We start from the raw sequence: 24174 nt of genomic DNA on the forward strand, positions 1-24174 counted from the left end.
GGTGGTTCTTTTTAAAAGCAGTTTATAGCCTTGGGAGGAAGACTGACTCATATTCTTTGAAACTAAGTGAGAAATTTATTATTTTTTTAAAGATTTTATTTATATATTTGACAGAGAAGAGAGAGAGTGAGCACACAAGCAAGGGGAGCAGCAGAGGGAGAGAGAAGCAGGCTCTCCGCTGAGCAGGGAGCCTGATACAGGGCTCGATCCCAGGACCTGGGATCATGACCTGAGCCGAAGGCAGATGATTAACCAACTGAGCCACCCAGGCACCCTGAAAATTATTATTTTATACTGAAATATTATTTAAATGATGCCTATCAGGTTCCTCTAAAGAAACAAACTTATGAGGTACCACCTCACACCAGTCAGAATGGCTAAAATTAACAAGACAGGAAACAACAAATGTTGGTAAGGATGAGGAGAAAGGGGAACCCTCCTACACTGTTGGTGGGAATGCAAACTGGTGTGGCTACTCTGGAAAACAGTATGGAGGTTCCTCAGTAAGTTAAAAATAGAGCTACCCTATGACCCAGTAATTGCACTCCTGGGTATCTACCCCAAAGACACAGATGTAGTGAAAAGAAGGGGCACCAGCACCCCAGTGTTTATAGCAGCAATGTCCACAATAGCCAAACTGTGGAAAGAGCCCAGCTGTCCATCGACAGATGAATGGATAAAGATGTGGTATAGTCATACAACAGAATATTACTCAACCATCAGAAAGGATGAATACTTACCATTTACATCGACGTGGATGGAAGTGGAGGGTATTGTGCTGAGCAAAATAAGTCAATTAGAGAAAGACATGGTTTCACTCATATGCGGAATATAAGAAACAGTGCAGAGGACCATAGGGGAAGGGAGGGAAAATAGAATGGGAAATCATCAGTGAGGGAGACAAACCATGAGAGACTCTTAACTCTAGGAAACAATCTGGGGGTTCCTGGAGGGGTGGTGGGTGGGGGATGGGGTAACTGGGTGATGGGCATGAAGGAGGGCACGTGATGTGATGAGCACTGGGTGCTATATGCAATTGATAAATTATTGAACACTACATCTGAAACTAACGACATACTAAGGTGGCTAACTGAATTTAAATAAAAATAAATAAAAATAATAAAAAAATAAATTCCCACATTAAAAATAAAAACCCCAAAATAAAAAAAAAATAATACCTTTAGCTTGGAGTTTGGGAGGTGAAGCCCTGTGGCATGATTTGGGAAAAACAAAAACAATGAGATGGCCAAACCACCGCATAGTAGGAAGGCAGAATTCTGAAACAGGGGGAGAAGAGAGAGGAGAGGGAAAAAGAAAAAGCAAAAAGAGAAGGGAGAGGGAAGGGACAGAAAGGGAGCAGAGCCTGGTGGCATGAGGGCTGGAGGACTTTAATAAAGAGGAAGAGCTCATATTCGATTTCAAGCTGTTTGTGTTGCTACCGTCTAAATCCTCCTCTCTGACCCTTAACACTTAAATAAGTGTCCTACATACTTATATGCCTTAGAGAGAAATTTGGAGGAAAATCAGCAAAATAGGCTTGAGTTTCATGGTTGGGTTGGCATGTAGCTCAAAGAATAGGAACCAACAAGAAGTAAGATTGAGGGAGATGCAGAATTCAGTGAGAGGGAGAATTTATAGCCGGAAGTGACCTACGGAACATAATCTCCAGGGATTTTGTAGCAATTTCCAGAAGGGCGGGACTGGGTGATTTCAGCTGACATCTGGGTTCCATAGGCAGTTTTCAGGGAGAATAGGATAAGTAGAGGAAGAAATGCACAAACAGTTTGATGTAACCCTGATCCAAATGAGCACTTAATTCCAACTAAAAGATTAAGGAAGACTTCCTAGTGAAGCAGGAATTTAAACTGTGGTGAAAGATTATAAAAGGGAGAAATAGTATGTGGTGCTGGAAAGAGATGAGAAAGATAAAGGAATGGATGAGTTAAGGAATGAAAAATTAAAAAAAAAAACACAGGATGAGCTCATTCTTACAGAGCAAAAATATAGTATGTGACTGGGGTATAGCAGGAGATAAAGCTGGGGAATCTATGGAGGGCTCTGAGTTCTGGGCAAAGCAGCTTGGATATTTGTTCTTTAGGGTGTAGGGAAACACCAGCTATTTGAAAATATGTGACCAGATCCCTACGATGGTGGAAAGAGGGGTAGGTTGCGGGAGGGAGGTTGTTTGTGGCAGAAAGAAGATAATGATCCAGAATGTTGGAGATGGGATTTTGGTAGAAGCAGAAAAGTTAAATAGATGACCTATAAGATTTTTGTGTGTGTGTGTGTTAAGAGTCTATGGTACTCTGGAAAACAGAGAACAAATATTGGCTACACACCCCGACCCCAACAGTCCACCACTGATCTTCACTCCCACACTGCCCGGTGCTTCACCCCTACTCTCACAGTGACTTCTGCCTGAAACCATCCAGCTTTCATTCTTTCTGACACAGAACCCTTCTCTGACAGACCTCTCTCTCTACCTCTCTGCCGCTCATCTTGCTGCAAATGATCCCTCCTCTCTCACCATCACTTGCTCAGTCAGAATCTCAAACACTATCAAAATCACACAAGAGCTTGTGTTTAACTGATGGCCGCAGAGGCTCTAAGCTGCGAAAGAGTTACTTCTCAGTCAAAATGAACATGAAATCATGTTGGTGGGGAAGCTGGGATTAGTTTTTCTTTCCTGGCACTCTGGAGGACCCTTGCTTGTATTCTGTAGTAATGATGAAGTGGGGAGAGGACATGGGGAACATCAGCCTCCTCAACAACAGCCGTAGTGGGAAGTGACTGTAAGTTCGACGAGGGAAGGAACTGCATTGTCAGCACCATCTTCATCAAAATCAGCACATTAACTGAGCTTTGCTATACACCGGGCCCTCTGCAAAGCACGCGAGTACATTATCCGTTCTTTACTGCAACCCTGTGAACTGGGTATCGTCCTCGTTCCCTTTTACAGATGAGAACACAGTTTCAGAAAGGCTAAGCAACTTATTCCAACTCTCGCCATTCATAAATGGCAGAGCCAGGATTCAGATCCCAGAACGCCAGATGCCAGACCTCTTTATCAATTTTTATCAATCAATTTTTGATTGATACAAAGAGGCATACTACACATATAACCCATTCCTTGAAATCTATGCTTCCTGTTTTTACTCATTCCATAAGCCATGAAGGGAAAAACGTTTCATACGGTAGACACCATTTAAAAAAATGCTGAACACATACCATGCAAAATATCTGTGTTAGTTCAGTCCCTGTTTATTACTGGCCTCAAGTTTAATGAGCTCAAGTTAATACAGGTGAAAGGCCAGAGTGTTACATGCAGCAGTTAATGAAATACCATAGAGCTGTTGAGAAAATGATTAGCAGCCAAATGTGAATTTAATATACTTCATTCTCAAGAAGCAATGCCCCCATGGGAGGCATCTTTCCAGGGGAGGTAATATTGGAAATAGCACTTGAGAGTTGGAAGATGGTGTTCTGTTCTTAGCCTTGGTATCAGCTCTTTTTGTGACCTATGGGAGCTAGTGACTCCTCTGGGTCTCAGTTTTATCATCTGTAAAATGAGGGGGTCAGACCAGATAATTTATAAGGTTCTTTCCAGTAATATCTTTTGTTTTGTTTTCAAATTCACAGTTAGAAATCCTCAGGTTTACAGGGCACCTGGGTGGCTCAGTCAGTTAGGTGTCCAACTCTCGATTTCAGCTCAGGTCATGATCTTGGGGTCATGGGATCGAGGCCTGCGTTGGACTCTGTGCTTAGTGGGGAGTCTGCTTGAGATTCTCTCTCTCTCTCTCTCTCTCTCCCTCTGCCCCTCCCCCCTGCTTTCTCTCTCTAAAATAAATAGATAAATCTTAAAAAAAAAAAAAAGAAATCCTCAGAGTTTATGACCAGGTGGCATCACATCTACAGTCTTATCCACATCACATCCACAGTTTGTGGATGAAATATTGGATTGAGTCACAAATTATAAGTCTTTCCCTCCTATTTACAGAACGTTCCAGGTCTTTTTAAACTGTAAATATGAATAATATGGATAATGTTTATCAAACTCCCAAGGTTGGATGAGTTCATAAACTGTTTTAGGCTTTACTGGTGGAAGGTACAACCAAAGATGTCTTCTCTATTTTCTAATTATGAAATAATAAAATCTGTATAAATAATTAAGATAAATAAAATAGTTTTTTAAATGAAGGTGAATATAATCTGTATAAATTGAGGAATTCATTCACAACCAACGCTGCACTGTAATTATCTTCACACAGTTTGGTTTAGTTACAACTCACCTGAGATACGTTCATACAAAATCAACCACATGCATATTAGAAGTGGATATAAATGATACCAGACATGAAACTGCCAAGTCAGTAAGAATAAAACATAGACACACGTGTGGTTGCATTTGGTATGCAAAGTTACAGGTTTTTGGGAGAAAATGGAACCTTCCACTAAAGCAGTGCAATATACAGTGATTACTGGTTTTGAGGCACAGAGACTAAGACACTTGGTCTCTAAGACAAGTCACTTGCCCTATGTGGGCCTCGGTTTTCATCTGTGTAAAATGGAGATAACAATGACCATTCTGCCTACTTGCTCTTCACAACAACTGTCTGAAATAGGAAGGCACTAATAGATTATTAAAATAGAGCTTTAAAAACATTTTGAAAACTATAAAGCAGTACAGAACCAAAGTGTTATTTTATTATAGTGAACGTAATTTGTATTTATGTATAATTTTTTTAACATCTTTACAATGTAAAGATGAAGTGAGTATTCTGCATTATAAAAATGTCACAAAATATTAGCCTAACATAAAGAAAGACTTCCTAAGCTATAGTCCTTCCAATGCCTTAGGAGAACTTGGATGAAATAATTTGCTTTGGAAATCCACCTTCAAAATGCTACTGCTTCCATGGCTAAATATTGCATAGAATGTCAACGGCAAAAACCAATGAGGGAAAATGGAATAAAAATTACCTCATACAATGGGACAGAAGCAAAGAAAAACAGAAAAATGGGGTGATGAAGAAAATGGGACTGCTATAAATATGAAAAAAGCATTCAGGAGTCAGGCTATATTTGGAGCAAGAGTAAAAGATTAGTTGATCTTTTCCATATTTATTCAATATGATACTTAATATTTTCCCTACACAGAAACACCAGGATGACTGCTTTAAGCCTTTTTACCTGAAAGTATGGCATAGGGCATAAAATATCACATTTTGATACAATCAAAAACCCTATTTGGAGTTACAGTTCAGGACACATTGGAAAAAATGATCATCATTTTGAAAGTCAATTTTTAGGGTTTCTATGCTAAGCAGGAGATTTATATTGGAGAGAAAATAAAAGGAAGTGCAAGTTTTTAGTTGAAAGGAAAGAATTTTCTAAGATAATTAATTACCATACTAGTAGGAAAGAATTTAACATGGGAAAGAATCTTTTATATGTGTGGCAAAGTGCTCCATAAACAACAGCTTTTGAATGCAGACATGGAGACACTAGCAAACATCCATAAGATAAAATTCATCTCTGTACCTGGGTCACTACTGAAGGCAATCATTGCCCCACAGATTTTGGATTTTCCTCTGTTTCTTCCTCATTACTTTCTGAACTATATTACCATTACTTATGCATTCCCTATTTTTCTGAGTATATCATAAACAATTTGAGGACAGGATACCTTTGAACCTGTCTTATCTTCCCCTTAGTTCTTTGTACATAGTTGGCCTTAATTATTTGATGAATGAATGAGGGATTAACATCAACAAAAAGCTGTACTGGCAAGAAATATCAACTAACCTCAATGTGGTCACAGCTTAATGCTGACAACTGATGTAGTCTGAACACTTTTCATATAAAATGTCCAGACAGGTTCTCTCTATGCATAAGGCTTGGCAAGAATGAGATTCATCTAATGCTTAATGACCAAACAAAGTAATTTTTTGGCCTCATCTATAATATTACATAAACCAATCCCCAATAATAACATTTGCTTTAAATTGTAACAACAAACTACAGCCTAACAGATTTGTAGTAATAAGGTATTATAAGGTGTAGTTCCAAGAAATCAATTTAGATTCAAAGGCGTAGAGCACAACACAAATAATTTCTTTGGATTTTCCTGGTTCTTTGTTTAAAGTTTACTATCAAGAAAATAATAATGACCAACTATTTCACTCTCCTGTTCATAAATATCAAACAACAAAATCGAACAGAACAAAAAAAATCAAACAGCAAAAAAAAAAAATCTGTAGGCCACAGTTCTTAAAAACCCATTATTTTATTGAAAATGTACTTTGGACAATTGTGAATCTAGGCAATCATTGCATTAGATTAAACATTAAGCTTCCGGAAACAATAATTCACTTGACATCTGTGGGCTTCATGTAGGCCCTATGGCCATGTAGTCCACGCTGCTGGTCTTCAGACCCTCCTGCTCTTGACTGCCAAAGTCTATTATAAAGATGAGCCTCATGTTTGGCAATGGTTAATACCACAAAATGAAAACAGTAGTCAAAGAGACCTGCCATTAGGCTTGGAGAAGAATAATCTATACATAATTTTCTGAGCTTCATCAGATATCAGCCAGTTGCTGAATATCACATGTCCCGAGAGGCATTAGGACCAAATTCTAAGACTGAATAACATAGTGACAGTACTTTCAGCTTTAGAAGTTATTTTTGTATATTATCTCATTTAACTTCCACCATAACAGAATTATTATAATATTGATGAAAGCTGAGACCCACCAATGTGGCAAGCACACAAAGCCCAGGGCCACATAACAGTAATGGCAGGGCACACCCAAGCCTAGGTCTCTCACCTCCAAACCGCGCATCTTCTCTATATTGAGTGGTGGTGTCCCTTCCGAGCTGTTTGGCTGCCGTGTCACCTAAAATTACTGTATGGCTTTTGGTGCTTTAGGAGAAGATACCAAGGGTAAGTAAGAGCTAATAAGAAGACATAATAGGGGGTAAAACAGAGATGATACCTATCCTCAGGAAGTTTGTGGTAGTTTGTAATGTAATGGGATTAAACATAAATAATCCTTTAAACATACCCAACACGCATCACAATTTTTGATGATACACATTTATCTGATCATTTAAGGTCAAGTCCTATCAGACAACAACCCCTAACATTTTCTTGTATCCACCAGACAAAATCTTTGCCCATATTTAACCCAATCATCCAGTAGTTCCATATTTATACTTGAAAACTGAAGACGGCTACAGAGCATGACTGCTCCCCCCACAAGCTCGTGACTCTAATCACAAGTGAGCACGCAGTAGGGCCAACAGCCTTGCTGTGTTACTACTGATGTTCTTCAGCTTCCTCTCTCTACCTAGTGACATTTTTGTATCTTCTTCTTGCTCCTAAAATCTGAACTGCCACTCCTTTTCCTTCTCAGTTGAGGATCTGGCCTCACATTTTCGGGTAAAAATACTAAAGTAATTTTTCTATTCTGAATTTTATAAATCCCCCGCATCTGTACTATCGTCCTTCATCTTTTCTTCTGTTACGATGGGAAGTGTCCTGGTGCTTTCAAAGAATCCACTGAGGGCTCTGTCTTGCATACGTCTGATCATCTGAAGGAATCTGCTTTAATTTTTCTCTCTGACCATCCCATGATTCACTCTCATGTTCTTATTATTTCCGTTAACACACAAATATGCTTTAATCCTTCCCCTCCTCAAAACAAATACACCAAACAAATAAAAGAACTCTTTGTCTCTGCAGCCACTTCTAGGCTTCCTCATTTACCTATTTCCCCTCCAAACCTCTCTTAAGCACCAGTAATAGTGCCTGGCCTCCCACCCTCACCTCCCATTCACTCCTCAGTTACTGGGGCCAGGAGTTTGCCCTCCATTCCCAGCCACGGAAGTGCTGTGGTGATGGGGCCAAGGACAACCTTTATTTTGCAAATCAGATGGCCACACTTTTGAGACCATTCTACTTTCTCTCTCAGCAGCTTTCAAACAGGATGACCCCTCCCTCCTTCTTAGAATACTGTCCTACTTTTTTCCCTACATCACTTCTGTATCTCCTTTACTGGGTAAATCTTTTTCTCTGAAACCTATACGTTGGAATATCCAAGGCTCAATCCTAGATGTTCTTTTTTCCCTCTGCCAGCATATCCTTTCCAAGTGATCTGATCTTATCTAATGGCTTTAAATATCATTTAAGCTATGGCTTTCAAATTTATAGCCCCAGTTCTGTTCTTTATACTGAGTTCCAGACTCTTACATCCAGGGACTTAATTAACATTTAATTAGATGTTGAAAAGTGATCTCAAACTTAATGTATCTTAAGTGGATCCCTTGTTATTTCATTCCAAATATTCTTTCCCCAATCTTCCCTTTTTCAGTTAATGGAATGACTGCTGACCCATTTGTTCAAGTCAAAAACCTAGGGCTATTCTGGATTTCTTTTTTTTTTCCTCTTATCTTCCCCTCTAGATCCACTCCTTCAGCAAAACCCAACTCTTTCCCCTTCCCACCATCTCCATGGAGATGGCTCTAGTCCAAGGCTCCATTGTCTCTCACCAGGCACACTGCAGTCAGTAGACTCCTAACTGATCTGCCTACTTTCTCTTTTGACTCGCTATAATGTATTCTCCACATAGTAGCCAGAGCAATTGTCTTAAATAGAAATGAGAACATGTCACTCCTCTGCTTAAAATTCTCCAATGATTTCCCAATGTACTTAAAATAAAATCTAAAAGCTTTGCAATGACTGCTGGCTTATCCGGCTCCTGCTTACCTCTTCAATTTTATTTTTTACCACTCTCCTCTTAATTTACTACACTGCAACCATACTCGTGTACTTTTTGCTGTTCTCAAAAAGTCTTAGGGCCTTTATACTGAAAGTAGGTCCTCTAAATCATACTCTGTATATCTCCCTTTTGATAGTCATCATATTCTTTTTTCATTTATTTTGTATCTCCAAACTTTCTAGAAGATATGAGCTACCAGAATAGGATGTTCATAAATTTTGTTCGGTGATGTTCCGCTAGAACTTTGAACAATACCTGGCCCATTATACATTCTCAAATGAATGAATGTATGGTCAGCAGTATATTTAGGATAAACAGTGCAGTCCTTGATGTTGGCTTTCACTCTTGGTTCCATCATGTACTAGGTTTTTAACCTGGTCAGATTTTGTTTTACCTTTATAAGATCTCAGGTGCCTCATTCATAAAATGGGAATAACATTTCATAGGGTTGTAGTTAGGACTATGTAACTTATATAAAGTATATAAAATGAAGCCACAGCTTGGTAAACAGTAGGCACTTACTAAATGTTAGTCCTTATCATCCCATCATATTATTATAGAAATCCTCGCAACATGTTACAGTTTTCTTTCTATTATTAACTTACATATGCTTTAGCACATTTGGCTACGTGCTTAATATGCGAAAGTAAATATTCCCCCTCCCTCGTGTAAACCCCTTTTTCCAGGTTTTATAGGGGAAATAAATGGCTTAAACATGTTTTACATGATGGAGAATTGCTTATTTCACATTTAGACTGCATACACTCTATAAAGTAAGGATTACTCACATAGTTATATAATTTTATGCTCCACATGTTGAAATAAGTAAAATTAGGAAAATGAGGATCTGATAGTTGAGAAGCAAATGTAAACACGAGTTCTTAAAGAACGAAGGCAAGACCATTCTGTGGCCTAAAGTAAATGCTGTCATCTGTGGGGGTTGGGGAAAGATGCTACGATCTGAGCCCATTACCATGCTACTTCAGGAACATCTGGCAGTCTGTCACTTCAGAGGCAACAACATCTTCTCTAAACAGAATAGACTTGAATTCATCAGGGATTCCCATAGTACAGTATATGCTTAACTTAAGTACCTGCTTTCCGTGATTTCCATAGATTATCATATTCATGACACTGTGGAGTGAAAGCATTCTTCTCACTCTCTAACCAGAACATGAAAAAGAAATTAAAACATTGGCAGGCACTTTGTCTCCAGTTTGTTGGACAAGTAAGAAAAGGATTTTCCACCCATTTATGTAAATGAAATTCTGTCAACTTAGAGCATTTTAACAAAGATGACAGCCGCCTGTCTATTAATAAATACCTGACAGGATAACAATTACAATCGTAGTTGACTGTTTTTCTTTCAATAAATGCAGGTCAGTGGGTATTTTAAAAGAACTTATTTAAAATAAATTTGCAAACCCCAATAACTTTTCCCCTCATCTCTATTAACCCAGAAAGAAATTTTAACATGTGCATTCTTGCCTTCTCAATAGTGGTTTTAGAACATTATGGCCAAAGCCTTTTAAATACATGTAACTATGTAATTAAATATGTGTGTGCTTACTCTGTGTATACACACACACATAGATATAAATACATGTAAGACATCCATACTTGGATCCAATATTTTGAATTTTACAGAAAGACTTAAAGCCAAGTAGGCTTTCTGTTGTCCAGAAATGGTTATTCAGATTAGGGATTATCTTTGTGCTGCTGCTTCTTTCTGACTTTGGATTTTATTCATTGTTGACTATCAGAAAGGAAGAGTAAGGATATGTAGCAAATTAATCAATCTGGTTACCCATCAAGCTTTGGGAATATATTTAGTAGAGAAAGAAGTGAATTCAATGAATAAATGGAGTTTTGAGGGATTATCTATGGAATTCATTAATCCACTCTGGCCCAATGCCCCATTAGTTGGATTTCAGAAAGTGACTTTCTGAACAGAATGAGGATGAGATTTTAAAATTTTTTTTTTAGGGGCGCCTGGGTGGCTCAGTCGTTAAGCGTCTGCCTTCGGCTCAGGTCATGATCCCGGGGTCCTGGGATCGAGTCCCACATCGGGCTCCCTGCTCGGCGGGGAGCCTGCTTCTCCCTCTCCCACTCCTCCTGCTTGTGTTCCCTCTCTCGCTATGTCTCTCTCTGTCAAAAAATAAATTAAAAAAAAAATTAAAAATTTTTTTTTGTGAAATAACTTTCCAAGACAATTTGTTTTTCTCTGTCTAGTGGAGTTTGGGAGAGGGTCTATGTTGATGCATTAGAATGCCAGATATAAGTACTCCCCAAACAGTGAATAATTTTATCTTTATCTACTATAAATTGAAAACACAACATTGTATTTCATCACATTTAAGATGTTATCATACATTGCTTTTATGCTTATAGTAAGAGGAAATTATAAGCAAAATAAATTTTTCACAATAGTACTAAACTTTTAAACATTCAGAGTCCAGTGTTTAAAGAGAAATTAATTATAAGACACCTTGAAAAAAAATTCATGTCTTAGAATGGATGAAGTGCATTATGTTCTTCAAATACTGACTGGTTCATTTCTAAGTTTCTTTCTCATCACTGTCAGTAGCCATAATATGCTATCTCATTATTCCAAGAGCAATGCTGTTTGAAAATTACATCAACATTCCTAAAATCCTATTTGTAAATAAAAGTCCAAATTTTAGAAGGATAAAACAACAGCAACAAAATTATCATCAGACAAAAGCAGAGAATAAACACTGTTCTACTTCCAGCTTTATCCCAGAAAACAATGTGAGTATATGAAGGAAAAAGGCAGGGAGGGGTAGTTACTGGATGTTTCTGATTTGGACTGAGTCTAGATCTGAATGCTTCCGAGATAGGTGTCTGTTGTTTCTTGAATTCCATTCCCCCTATATGTCCTCTATAGAGAGATAATGCCAATTTTTTAAACTGAAGAATATGTAAAATATGTATTTGTATTTATGTCTTCTAAGGTGATTTCTAGGAGAAAATATCACAAGTAACATTGTTCCTTCAAAGAAAACCATAATGTCTGACTATTTTTTAAGAGCACGATTTACCCCTTGAATTCTTGTATGAAGGTCTTTCCATGAGCTAAATACCTGAGCAGTTGGCAGACTTAGTTATTTCTAGGAAAAATTTCTGTTCATCATCATCCAGGGGTTAATTCAAGCCCTGCTCCTTAGAGGTACTTTTTCTAGGACAGAATGAGCCACAGAGAGAAAGATACACAGACAATGTCAAAAGATACAGCATCATTATGTCATTTAATGGTTGATGTGGGTTACGTCAGCCAAGTCCTAGAAAAGTAGGTTTTCCCTGAATAAGAATGATTCAAAAAGATAATGTCATATTTTATTAGAATCTATAAAATCATAAGCAAATACCATATATTCCTGTTAGTCATGCAATGATGGAGTAGCATTTGGGTTGGCACTAATGGATTCCTTAAATGCAAATTACTGCCAAATTCCTAAGTAAACTGTCCCCCACTTCGAAGACATTATAATCCATCTCTTATGTCAGATGAACCGGGAGACTTACCCTTCTGATCGCATAGGCTTTACTGCTTTTCTTCATTCATCTCTCACACTCAGTAATCCTTTTACTTCTCCTTTCTAAGTTTATAATTTAAATGCAATCTATTCATTATTAAAAAAAAGACCGTAGTATAAATGGGATGTCTTTGAGTTATGGCTAAAGAAGCCATTACTGGTTATACAAAGGTCTGGCTTCTATTACACATATGACAATCTGGGGAGCCTCACTCCCTACTTGCCTTCATCAGTGTTTTGTGTAAACACACAGAATTAAGGCTGGGTACTGGCTTTGGGGTCCTCCCCTGAACTGACTTCTTTCATACAGTCTTGCATTCCGTGTTTGAGAGAAAAGTCCTTAAGGACCAGAATTGGCTGCAGTTAAGTTCTCTGGTTTTTCATCAAAATGGATATTGATTTTATTATTTAAAAATTTCAAAATAGCAGATTGGCTAAATTGGCATTAATTTCTTAAAATCCCAGATGGCCATTAAAAAGAAAATAATACTTAGGAGTTTTATAAGAAGTATATAAAATCCTTACATAATGTATTTTTAGGCAGAGAAATAAAAAGTAGAATTAGAGCAGTATATGCAGTATTATAAATTACTGTTTTTATATGTATATACATTCCTGAATACACAATTGGGATCTCTGAGTAGTGAGATTAGAGATGATCTTTTTTTTTTTTTAAAAGATTTTATTTATTTGAGAGAAAGAGAGAGAGAGGGAAAGAACAAGTGGGAGGGGGGCATGCAGAGAGAGAGGGAGAAGCAGACTCCCCACCAAGCAGGGAGTCTGACATGGGGCTTAATCCCAGGACCCCAGGATCATGACCTGAGCGGAAGGCAGACGCTTAACCAACTGAGCCACCCAGGAGTCCCTAGAGATGATTTTTTTTATACGTTTGTATTTTATTAATTTTCTACAGTAAGCACATTTACTTGTATAATCAGAAAAATGTTACGAAAACAAATATTGTCTTTTAAAAAAAAATTATTTATTTGAGAGAGAGAGAGAGTGGGGGGGGCGGAGGGAGAGAATCTTTCAAGCAGACTCCCCGCTGAGTGTGGAGCCTGACATGGGGCTTGATCCCTGGACCCATGAGATCATGACTTGAGCTGAAATCAAGAATCGGACACTTAACCGACTAAGCTACCCAGGCATCCCTAAAATAAATATTGTCTTAAAAGGCACACTAATGGGAAGTATTACAAAAACTTCGTCAGAATAAAATTATAATTATTATTATGGCCAAAATCATTATCTTGTTGTTGTTTTATAAGATTTTTAAAAACTTTTTATTTATTTATTTTAGAGAGAGAGAGATAGAGAGAGCACTCGCGGGCAGGGGTAGAGGCAGAGCAAATCTCAAGCAGATTCTGGGTGCCAAGCACGGAGCCTCTTGACCAGCTGGATCTCGAGACTCTGAGATCACCACATGAACCAAAATAATGAGTCAGATGCTTAAGTGATTGAGCCACCCAGGTGCCCCTTATTGTTGTTTTTTAATAGGAGCCTCAAATCATAATTTAGAATGGTGGCTATCAAACAAATCTAAGCTGTGGGAGAATGCACGTGTAATGGCTACACAGACAGAAATACATTAAGCAGACCTCAGGCCTTATTCTAAAATATGGTTAAGTACGTATCAAATCAGAAATATTCAGTCACTTTACCACTCTATATATTTGAGGTTACAGATTTTTATTTCTGAAGATACGACTAAATTTCCATTCTATATGGAGTGTTGGTAAATTAATGTACCTCAAAGAATTAAACTGTAAAGTGAACTTCCCAAGAATTAACACTCTAGTGCTAGCTGTTTTGAGAGTGAGTTATTTTTCATTTATATTTCTCAAAGAAGATATACATTTAGATAGATTTACCTATGAAAATATTTATACACAAATACACAGAATAAAACTTTGCCCCTCCAAAGCTGATCTACCCAAACAACTGTAGTTTTCTGAATATGCCTGAGCCTAAAAATACTGCATCTCAAGAAAGATATTAGGTGGCAAGTACCATCTGCACTTCCAGACAGAATGAACAGAGCCGAGAAGAGCTATAGACCTAAGTGTGACCCCTTACACTAAGTTCCGACTGGTCCATTTGTGGATTAAGTAAGAAGAACATTTTTGATGGGCTGGTGATGTCTTCTGTAGGCCAGTCTTTTTAAGTAGAAGTCAGTGAGTATGGGAGAAGCTGCACTAGAATAATGAAATCAATTTGTAAAAATATGAAACAAAGACTATATATAGATTTGAGGTGGTAGCGGCAAATACGCTGACATTGGAAAAATAAGTTGTCAGGAAGGGAGTTAGAAGATCTGTAAACAACAGGTGGTGAGAGATAATGAAAGCTGGGATTTCATAAGCTTTTAAGACCTGCAAAGGTAATACCTACTTCACAAGCATTTAAAAACTGATGTGAGTGATTTGCATTATCCCCCCTCCTCCTCCTGACAGTCTTTCAAGGCCAGAGTCATTAGCCCCTCTTTAGCAGGGAGGGAACCAAGGCTGGGGAGCAGTAAAGTGAATTCTGAAGACAGAAGAGTCTGACGACATAGATCACTAAATGTCTTTGTTTGGAGGCCACGTTATGAACCGTTCTGGAGCAAGACTACAAGCTCTGTAGGCAAATGACCTGATGGTGAAGAGAGGACATTAACAGGGGATGGGATAACTCGTCCTCCACATGCTCCTCCAAAGAAACAGGGTCTCTTCTCTTCCCCAGAATGTTTTGCTCATAACTAAGCCGACATCTCCAGCCCCAGCAACACGGTCAGCACGTGGCACACATGTTTCGTATGAACCTTCCACCTAGAATACACTTTTCTTGCAGAGTTTACCTTGGTCGTGAAGTAGAAGTTACTAGGTATCTATATGGAGTCACCTTATTGCTCTGCATTAATGTGGTTTGGAGTCATATTCAGACAGCACGGACTTCATCAAGATGGTGTATTTAAGTTTACATCCCCAATAACTACCCAGATGGTGAATGTCCATGCTGGGTGTTTGATATGCCCATCTTTCACCTGCTAGTTGATCCCACCTCAAACGAACTGGATGTGAAGAGAGCATCTGCAAACTGGAAGCAGAACCAGAGTCATATTTGGCAAGTGTGAATGTATGCAAGGAAAGTTTTCTACAAGATTGATAGACAGGCCCCCTGAGCCCAGAAGCTGCAGTACCATATGAAAAAGATGTCCGGCTTTTTAAATTAAAGTGGTTGACAGTGTTGAAGTGTGCATCGCTTGTTTGTTTGACCAACCTAAAATAAAAGACCCCTATGCAATTAGCCTTTCTCCATGGAATCATTCTGTACATGATGAAGCCAGAGAAGATGCTGACTCAGAAAAAGAAGTCTGAAAAACAGCACCATAGAATTTCATATCGCTGGCCTGTCATGGGTAAAGCCTGGTTCAGTACAACCTTTCATTAAAGAAGAGAAAACAGTAAGCACCTTAGAGTGCTGGCGAATCTGGTGTTCTGTGCGCTTTCCTGCAGGGCTGGGGTCTAGTCAAAGCTGACCAATGACGAAGGACTGCCTCAAGGGTAAAACTGTGTGAACGAGGACTGGTATCCATGTTGTCCGTGGATGCTTAAGCTCTAACACACAGTTCGGGAAGCCTCTCTTTAGGAAAAGCATTACTCTGTCAGCGTCTTTAGGGTGGTTATCGAATTCTGTACTCTACATTACTGGGGACATTGAGGCTTAAAATTTATTTATTTATTTATTTATTTATTTATTTATTTATTTATTTGAGGGGGAGAGGAGGGGCAAAGGAAGAGGGAGGGAGAGAATCTTAAGCTGGCTCCACGCTCAAGATTATTGTCCACACAATAATTGTGCAGCCCGACGTGGGGCTTGATCTCACGATTCTGAGATCATGGCCTGAGCCAAAATCAAGAGTCAGACACTTAACCGGCTGCGCCACCCAGGTGCCCTGACCTTGAGGCTTAAACATTTTTCTGAATATAGTCCTAAAGGTAAGGTACATTCATTTAAGCTAATAGAGTAGACAGAGTTCAGCACTATCTAATGATTTTTAAATCAGTGGTTTCAGTTGTACACATGTTTGTATATGGAGAGGAGAAGTAAAGTGATTTGGAAGTCTGGATAATCTTCTGTCTGAGTGATTCAATTAAGTTAAACCAATGTTTACTGAGCACCAAGAGTTTTTTAGGCATTGATCTCTCTAGCTGACTCACTATGCAGTGAGGAGACCCAAACTCAGTGGATCTTGGATACCTTCTAAAGGGCGGCTATGGTGTGTCTTACTAAGACACCATTTTAGGAGGCCTGGATATATATAGCCAGTGTGAAAGGAGAGAAATGGGTAGCTTTTCTCACAGAATTCATTTTTGTACATAATCTCCTTCCTGCAATGTTTTGTAGTGTAGATGAATTACTGATTTTGGTTAGTGTCTTCTAATATCTACCCTAGCAGATGCTTGACTAAGAACTTCAAGTTCCCCCAGGATAAAAAGCATTCTGACAGGCTGAATGTGCTAACACTACAGGTTTCCCAAATAAAACCTTTATTGATTGAATGCCTTATCATTGTCAAGAGTTACTCGTTTATTTGATGCTTTCAAGTCCTGTGTATATGAATGTATGGATGAACAAAGCCTTTTTTCCCTAAACAGTCTTCACTAAAAGATTATTTCCGAATCATAGGTGAAAGTTTTATTATTGCTGTGTAATTGCAGAGGATGCCTAGAGGAAGCTAGGTCAAGCAGTTACCATCTTTCTCATATGCTGATTCAACCTAGTACCTACTGGGGTTTGTCCACATTCTATCAAGTTAATAAAGAGAAGATCAGAAGACAAACCTAATCCATTATATGGATCTATTGCGTGGAGCTTTTAGTTTCATTATAACATCAAAGATTTAATTTTTAATATTACTTGGTTTACAATTTTGTGTCTTTACTCGTAAGTGGAAAATAGTCTATATTTTTTTACTCTAGTATTATTTGGTTTTTGGTAGTAAAGTTGATCAAGGTTCATAAATTTATTAGGGAATTTTCTGTATCTTTTTATTTTTTTATTATGTTATGTTAGTCACCATACAGTACATCATTAGTTTTTAACATGGAGGGCACGTGTTCTATATCTTTTTAAAAGCTGGAATTAGGGTGCCTGGGTGGCTCAGTTGGTTAAGCGACTGCCTTCGGCTCAGGTCATGATCCTGGAGTCCCTGGATCGAGTCCTGCATCGGGCTCCCTGCTCGGCAAGGAGTCTGCTTCTCCCTCTCCCACTCCCCGTTTGTGTTCCCTCTCTCGCTGTGTCTTTCTCTGTCAAATAAATAAATAAAATCTTAAAAAAATAAAAATAAAAGCTGGAATTATTTAAATAACATAGAGACTCTAACAAAACTGTCAGCCATTCAGCTGCAAAACTACTTGTTCCTGAGACCTTCTGAATGGTAAATTTAAAAATTTGCTTTCCAATTCTATGGATGACTATTGGTTATATAGTTTCTTTTTTTTTTTTTTCAAAGACTTATTTATTTATTTGAGTGAGAGAGAGAGCACAAGTGGTGGGGAGGGGCAGAGGGAGAGGGAGAAACAGACTCCCTGCTGAGCAGGAAGCCCAACCTGGAGCTCAATCCCAGGACCCCAGGATCATGACCTGAGCCGAAGGCAGACGCTTAACTGACTGAGCCACCCAGATGCCCCCGACTGTATCTGAGGTTACAGTTCTGTTTCCACTCTTCTACAGAATATATTCTTACTTCTCCTTTTTTGAGCTCTAATGATAATTTTATCCATTCATTGATCTTTTCTTTTCAGTTATTCCTAAAAGACCTTGCTGACACCCAAGAAAAGGAGATGTTCCTGGTAGATCTGCTACATCTCCTCCCAGTCCAGGCTGACCTTCATTTCTCTGGGCATCCTGAGCTTTCTTTATAATCTTCATGTTCTATTGTGAAAACGCCTTCTTTCTTTTCCCTTCTATTTCCCCCTGCCCTTAACCTTCTGCCTGGATGCTTTTTGAATTTCTTTTTAACATTTTTTTTTCAAGCCAGAAACTTTGGCTTCCCAGCACATAGACCTTAAATAGACATGTGTAGAAAACAATAGATGATTATACAATAGACTCTGTACTTCTTGGCTTCTGCAAAGGGGCAGAGATGGGGAAGACATCAAAAATTAGGTCCAGCAATAATGAGCTACATTATTAAGTTTCTCTGTTTGCTTGAGTACCAGGAAATAGCTATGTCCATTGAAAAGAGTCTCAAGAAAGAAAAGAAAAGAAAAGAAGAGAAGAGAAGAGAAAAGAAAAGAAAAGAAGAGAAAAGGAAAGAAGAGAAAAAAAGAAAGAAAAGAAAAGAGTACCATGTCTGGAAAGAGAAGATCAGGAGATTAAGGTTCTAGGTCTTTGTTTACATTATTTTTTCTGCCAGATTCAAAAATTAGGTCTTTTCCAAGGGATATTTCACCACATTTTCCTTTTATTATTTACTCAAAAGGTGAGAGAAATACATAGAACCAAACTGAAAAAAATCTAACTTTAAGTTTTATAGTCACTTGAATTTGTTTCAAAACTTTTAAAAACCTTGTTTGTGGGGCGCCTGGGTGGCTCAGTTGGTTAAGCGACTGCCTTCGGCTCAGGTCATGATCCTGGAGTCCCGGGATCGAGTCCCGCATCGGGCTCCCTGCTCGGATGGGGGTCTGCTTCTCCCTCTGACCCTCATGATCTCTCTATCTCATTCTCTCTCTCAAATAAATAAATAAAATCTTTAAAAAATAAAAAAAATAAAAAATAAATAAAAACCTTGTTTGTTTTTAATGATTTATGTTTCAGTGGTTTAGACCAGGTCACGTGAAGGTTGAAATTTAGTGAGAAAATGACTGGGCTAGTTGCAAATGGAAAAGAAGTTTCTAAATTTAGGTGCATGGCTTTGGAATCCCAGATCCGAGGATGAACACCATATCTGCATGTTGACCTGAGCAAGAAGCACAGCTCCCATAATGCACATCTCAGGATGGAAGACAGACTCTATCAACACGTAAAACATTTTTAATGGGAGGACGAATAACAGAATATTATTTAGTGGTGAAGGCAAAAAAACCCCTCATTGTTTTTCACAGGCTTTGGAGACAAACAGTCCTCGCCTTCAGATCCTGGCAATTTTGAACAAAAAGCCTTCAGCACACTAGGAAGCACACTAGGTGCATTATTTTTTGCGATTTCTGGTGACGTAACAGAGGCCAGAGAGAACAGTATTTGAGAAGAAAGCCCGACCCTGTGCCTTCTATAACTCTGGCTCACAAACATCAGGAAGTGCACTGTATACCACTGACAACACATCTCAGTCCTTCAGCGTGTCCCCAAAAGTCAGGTTAAGAGTTCCGTGTAACACCTCACGCTAGAACACCATTTAAGGCAATGACATGGAAATTAGCACACGGAGTGTCCCGCGCTGCTGCCGAGTCCCTCCATTTCCATGATCTGACAAGAAGATGATATCAGAAGCGGCAGAAAGGCGTTAAGGGATAGCTCAAGTGCTCGTGCATGTGCTGGAGCAGGTGAGCAGGTAGGATCGCTGTGTCACAGGCTGACAGGAGAGTGAGTGTCAGGCTACCCTGTGAGTGAAGCGTTGAACATGGGCCCTATCATAGAAAATATGCTTTTTGTTCAAACTCTCAATATCTAGAGGGAGGGGCAACCTTTCTGGCATGAATGCTCTACCGCTGTGAGGACGCAGTAAAAGGTCGTCTCAGGGTTTGTTTAAAAAGGTCAGCTCAGGAACTACTGACCCCCATGACTCCATCCTGACAGTTTCAGCCCTCTCTCAGAATCACTCTTGTCACTTCTAGCCTCCTGTTCTTTCCTGAAAACAAAACCCTCTACCACCTGCCGTCCATTATTCCATCAGTGAGCAACATGCACTCTCTTCAGCTGATATTTCAATTTATTTGTGGTTAGATGTGCAATAATCCTCTGACTGAAGCTGAGGGAACAGTTTAAAGATTTAAAACAAAACAAAGCCAGTGCTTCAAACATCTCTTCATGCAAAGCTTACCAGACACAAAAATGTGGCTAATTCTCAGCCACACAAAAGCAAAACTAAGACACGCAGATGGTCAGTGCCTGCCCTCTGCAGAGGGAGAAGCAGCGTTGGCTCCAAGTAACAAATAATTATCCAGGTCCTTTGTAAATCAAGTTGTACCACTTCTCCTGTGAGCATCCACAAAGGCGGCTGCATATATTTGCTATTAGCTTCTTCTTTGTCTGGGGATTTTGTTAATGCCCTTTCTTCATATAAGTTTGTGTCGCCTTGTTCTCACATTTGACACCAACTGAAATAGCCTTGCAGAACCTTTGTTTCTATTTTCTTCGAAATGTGTATTCCTCAATGAGGTTTCATCTTAATCTCTTCTTTTCAAAAGGATATGAATTGAACATGCAGAGAATCAGCCTAACAGGACCGATTATCAATTTCCATTTCCTTTCAGTGCCTCTGCCACCCGTGGGCCTCCTAGACAGCTTTCCTTGGAGACAAAGGGTGTCTGAAATGGACAACTTTATTTTATACACTGGTCTCTCTTAGTGGACGACAGAGACTCATCGCCCATAATAAATCCTTCCTCTGACCCTTTTATATAATGCACAGCTGAGCTAAAAAGGAAATCAATGTTGCAATTTTAATTTAGCACTTTCATTCTGTTAATTTATCTAAAAAAATCCTATGCCATGACTTTCGCTTGTCAAAACAGCCAATTCCTGTCAATGTGAAAATGTGAAAATGCTTTGAGTTTCTTCCCTTTCTTTTAACAGTGTGGCTGTAAAAACCATGGGTCACACACTAAGCCCTCTGTGTTTTTCTTGTGAGTGCAAAGCTCTTTTTGAAATCAATGTGAACACAGCAAGTTGGAGAAATGCGTAGTGTCTCTAGGGAGAAAGAAATCTGGGCCTACATTGTTAGCTTTGCTAAAGATGCTTGTGAAACCCTACAAAAATGGGATGCCAAGCGTCTGGCGTGTATATTTGGTGGTGAAACCTGGTCATTTTTAGTAAAACCGGGGCTATTTAATCATGCTTAATCCCTGAGGAGAGTTCTAAGTAATGAACATCACTGTGTTTTCCGTCAGTGCACCAAAAAATGACTCTCCTGTTTGACTCTTTTCTCTCTGTATTTCAGAACTTGAGAATAACCTGCAGACAGAGCCTTACACTGCTTTGGGCACTATGCTTTCATAGGAGACAGAGGCCAGATCAATACCATCCAGCAAACAGTGCTGGGAAAGGTGCGGAAGATCCCACGAGGGGGGGAGGAATCTGCTGTCTTTTCAAAAGGAATCTCATGTCAAAGGAATCGTTTCTGAAAGTCTTCATTCAAATATCACCTTTCCTAACCATCCTGTTTAAATTGAAAATTTTTTCCTGCCTCTGGCCACTTCCCAGTCATACCTGTATTCCTTCCATGCCTTTATTTTTCCTGCTTAGCACTTGTGATTTTCACCCTTACTTTATAATTTATTTATTTTGTTTATTGTCCATCTCCATCTCAAGTAAAATGTAAATGACAATTTGTTCGCTAAATTATCCTCATGGCACAGTGTTTGACACAGGGTAGGTGCTCAATAAATATGTTTCCCAAAAAAATGTTATGAGGCCACATCTTGTGTGTGGAAATGGCAGCATTGCATCTTGATTGCCACCCCAGAACTGAAGCCCCATGTAGAGGGGTTCTGATCAGAGAGCCCGATCTGCATAATGACTGTGTTTGGGAAGAAAACCACCTATTGCTCAAAGGGGCGCCTGGTGGCTCAGTCGGTTAATCGTCTGACTCTTGATTTCGGCTCAGATCATGATCTCGGGGTCATGGGATCTGGCCATGCATCAGGCTCTGTGCTCAGCATGGAGTCTGCTTGGCCCTCTCTCTCTGCTCCTCCTCCTCCTCTCTCTAAAATAAATAAAATCTTAAAAAAAAAAAAGAAAGAAAGAAAAGAAAACCACCTATTGCTCTGAGAACCCTTAGGACCCCAAGAATTGAGTCTGGTGTAAGAGAAGAAGCCAAATCCAAACCCAGGACAAGAAATTAGCTGAAGTGTGGGCTTGTAAATAGTCAGAGCTGAGGATTTGTGTGTTGCAGAGATACACCTAGCTGGTTTGAGTCTGACACAAGCCTTCAGCTACTGGTCCAGCGTACTTTAAGTAAAGTACTTGAGTGAGGGCCATTATGGCATACGTCCATGGCAGCACTGTAGGGGAGACAGCATCCTGGCCTATGTCTTCAGGTAGATTATGATCTAGGGAGGTTAGTTTGTATGTTTCAAGTCCAGAGCAGGACATGGCATATACTATCTTGTATCTTGAAAGACAATGCTTTCAGTAGCAGAGATGAGATAAATGGGAACCATGGTGTCAAGAGAAGCAGAATGCATTTGAGAAATAGCAATTAGCCTCATGTAGTCCATTTACCTTATAGACATGTGTACTAGAAGGAAGGTTAAAAAGCGACATAATTCTAAATTCATAGGTGGCTAATCATACTGGAGATTGGGTTTTACAGGTTGTATTATTTTATTTGGGAAACACCTATAGCTATTAGGGAGAGGATAGACTCCTTCAGAAGTCTATGCTTTAGGAAATATGTTTGATTTTATTTTGTTTCTGTGGGAGTAATAGGGGTGTTGGTAAATATAATTAGTCAGGTAAATAAATACTTATAAGTACTGGACTATAAACCTTAAGAACTATGGAATTCATCTAACTTCTAATTATTAAGAGATAAAAGTTGAATATTCCAGAACAGAGTCATGTACTTGCTTTTCAAAGACCTCCTGTACAGGAGGACAGCAACTTTGCTTATCAATCTTTCTAGTATTCTCACTGGTTAAGAAATTCTTCCTTCTTTCCAAACCAAACTTTTTAACTTTTGTTAGAATCAATTTTATTTGATATTATCCTCTGTGTGCATTACCAAAAGTCAGCCTGAAGAGAGTAAGCAAGTAAATTTTGTTGAAATACTGTGCTCAAGAAACCCCATTGCTTTCATCTTTCTTTATTTCACTCATTTAATCCTTTAGTTTTTTTTAAAAAGTAGCTCTTTACTATCTTTGCTCTCTTTACATTTCTTTCTGAAAACTGACAATAAAAACTGTACTTTGACCTAAGAAGAGTATGACTATTGTAGAGACTAGTGGATGATCATTTTGTGACTCTTTTATGCTATTGGTTGACTTTTTTTTAAAAAAAAAAAGATTTTATTTATTTAACAGAGAGAGAGCACAAGCAGGGGGAGCAGCAAAGGGAGAGGAAGAAGCAGTCTCCCTGCTGAGCAAGGAACCTGACAGAAGGCTCGATCCCAGGACCCTGAGCCAAAGGCAGCCGCTTAACTGACTGAGCCACCCAGGTGCCCCTCTGCTGATTGGTTTTTTAGTCCTCAGTTGTACTGCTCTGATTAGTCAAATTAAATATAAGGTTGACTATTCCCTCAGACATTTTTCTTCTACACTGGGATCTAGTTAGACCATCCTCTATTATCTGAAAGTCAAGGTTAACTACCATGTGGCCAGGAAATAGTGAAACATGGTCCTGACACATTTAGTTAAGTTTTAAAGATAAAACTTCAGTTTTCAGTTGATGAACTAGAGACTGAAAATTTTAATGCTAACAATAACATTGTAGGTCCTCATTTGGATTCTGAAAATTGGGTATTTTTATATATTAGAAACCTATGCTTTATATACCAGTCAGTACTAAGATATACACACAAAGAGTTTACCACACTTCCTGTACTTAAAATTTATTTTTCTAATAAATTCTGCTTCTAATATTGAGGCTGGGGTTTGATCAGTTCATCAAGACTTGGCCCTTTATTATCCTCTG

At 38.8% G+C, this 24174-nt stretch overlaps 1 protein-coding gene and 1 pseudogene across 1 annotated transcript in view; one reads left to right on the plus strand and one right to left on the minus strand.

Annotated features, from left to right (window-relative positions):
- The window catches only part of DPYD (dihydropyrimidine dehydrogenase), a 799188-nt gene that overhangs the window by 28684 nt on the left and 746330 nt on the right, over positions 1–24174 (minus strand).
- On the plus strand, positions 12022–15856 carry LOC110580585 (annotated as a pseudogene).

This window comes from Neomonachus schauinslandi, chromosome 4 (assembly GCF_002201575.2).
Source record: "Neomonachus schauinslandi chromosome 4, ASM220157v2, whole genome shotgun sequence".
NCBI classification, from domain to species: Eukaryota; Metazoa; Chordata; class Mammalia; order Carnivora; family Phocidae; genus Neomonachus; species Neomonachus schauinslandi.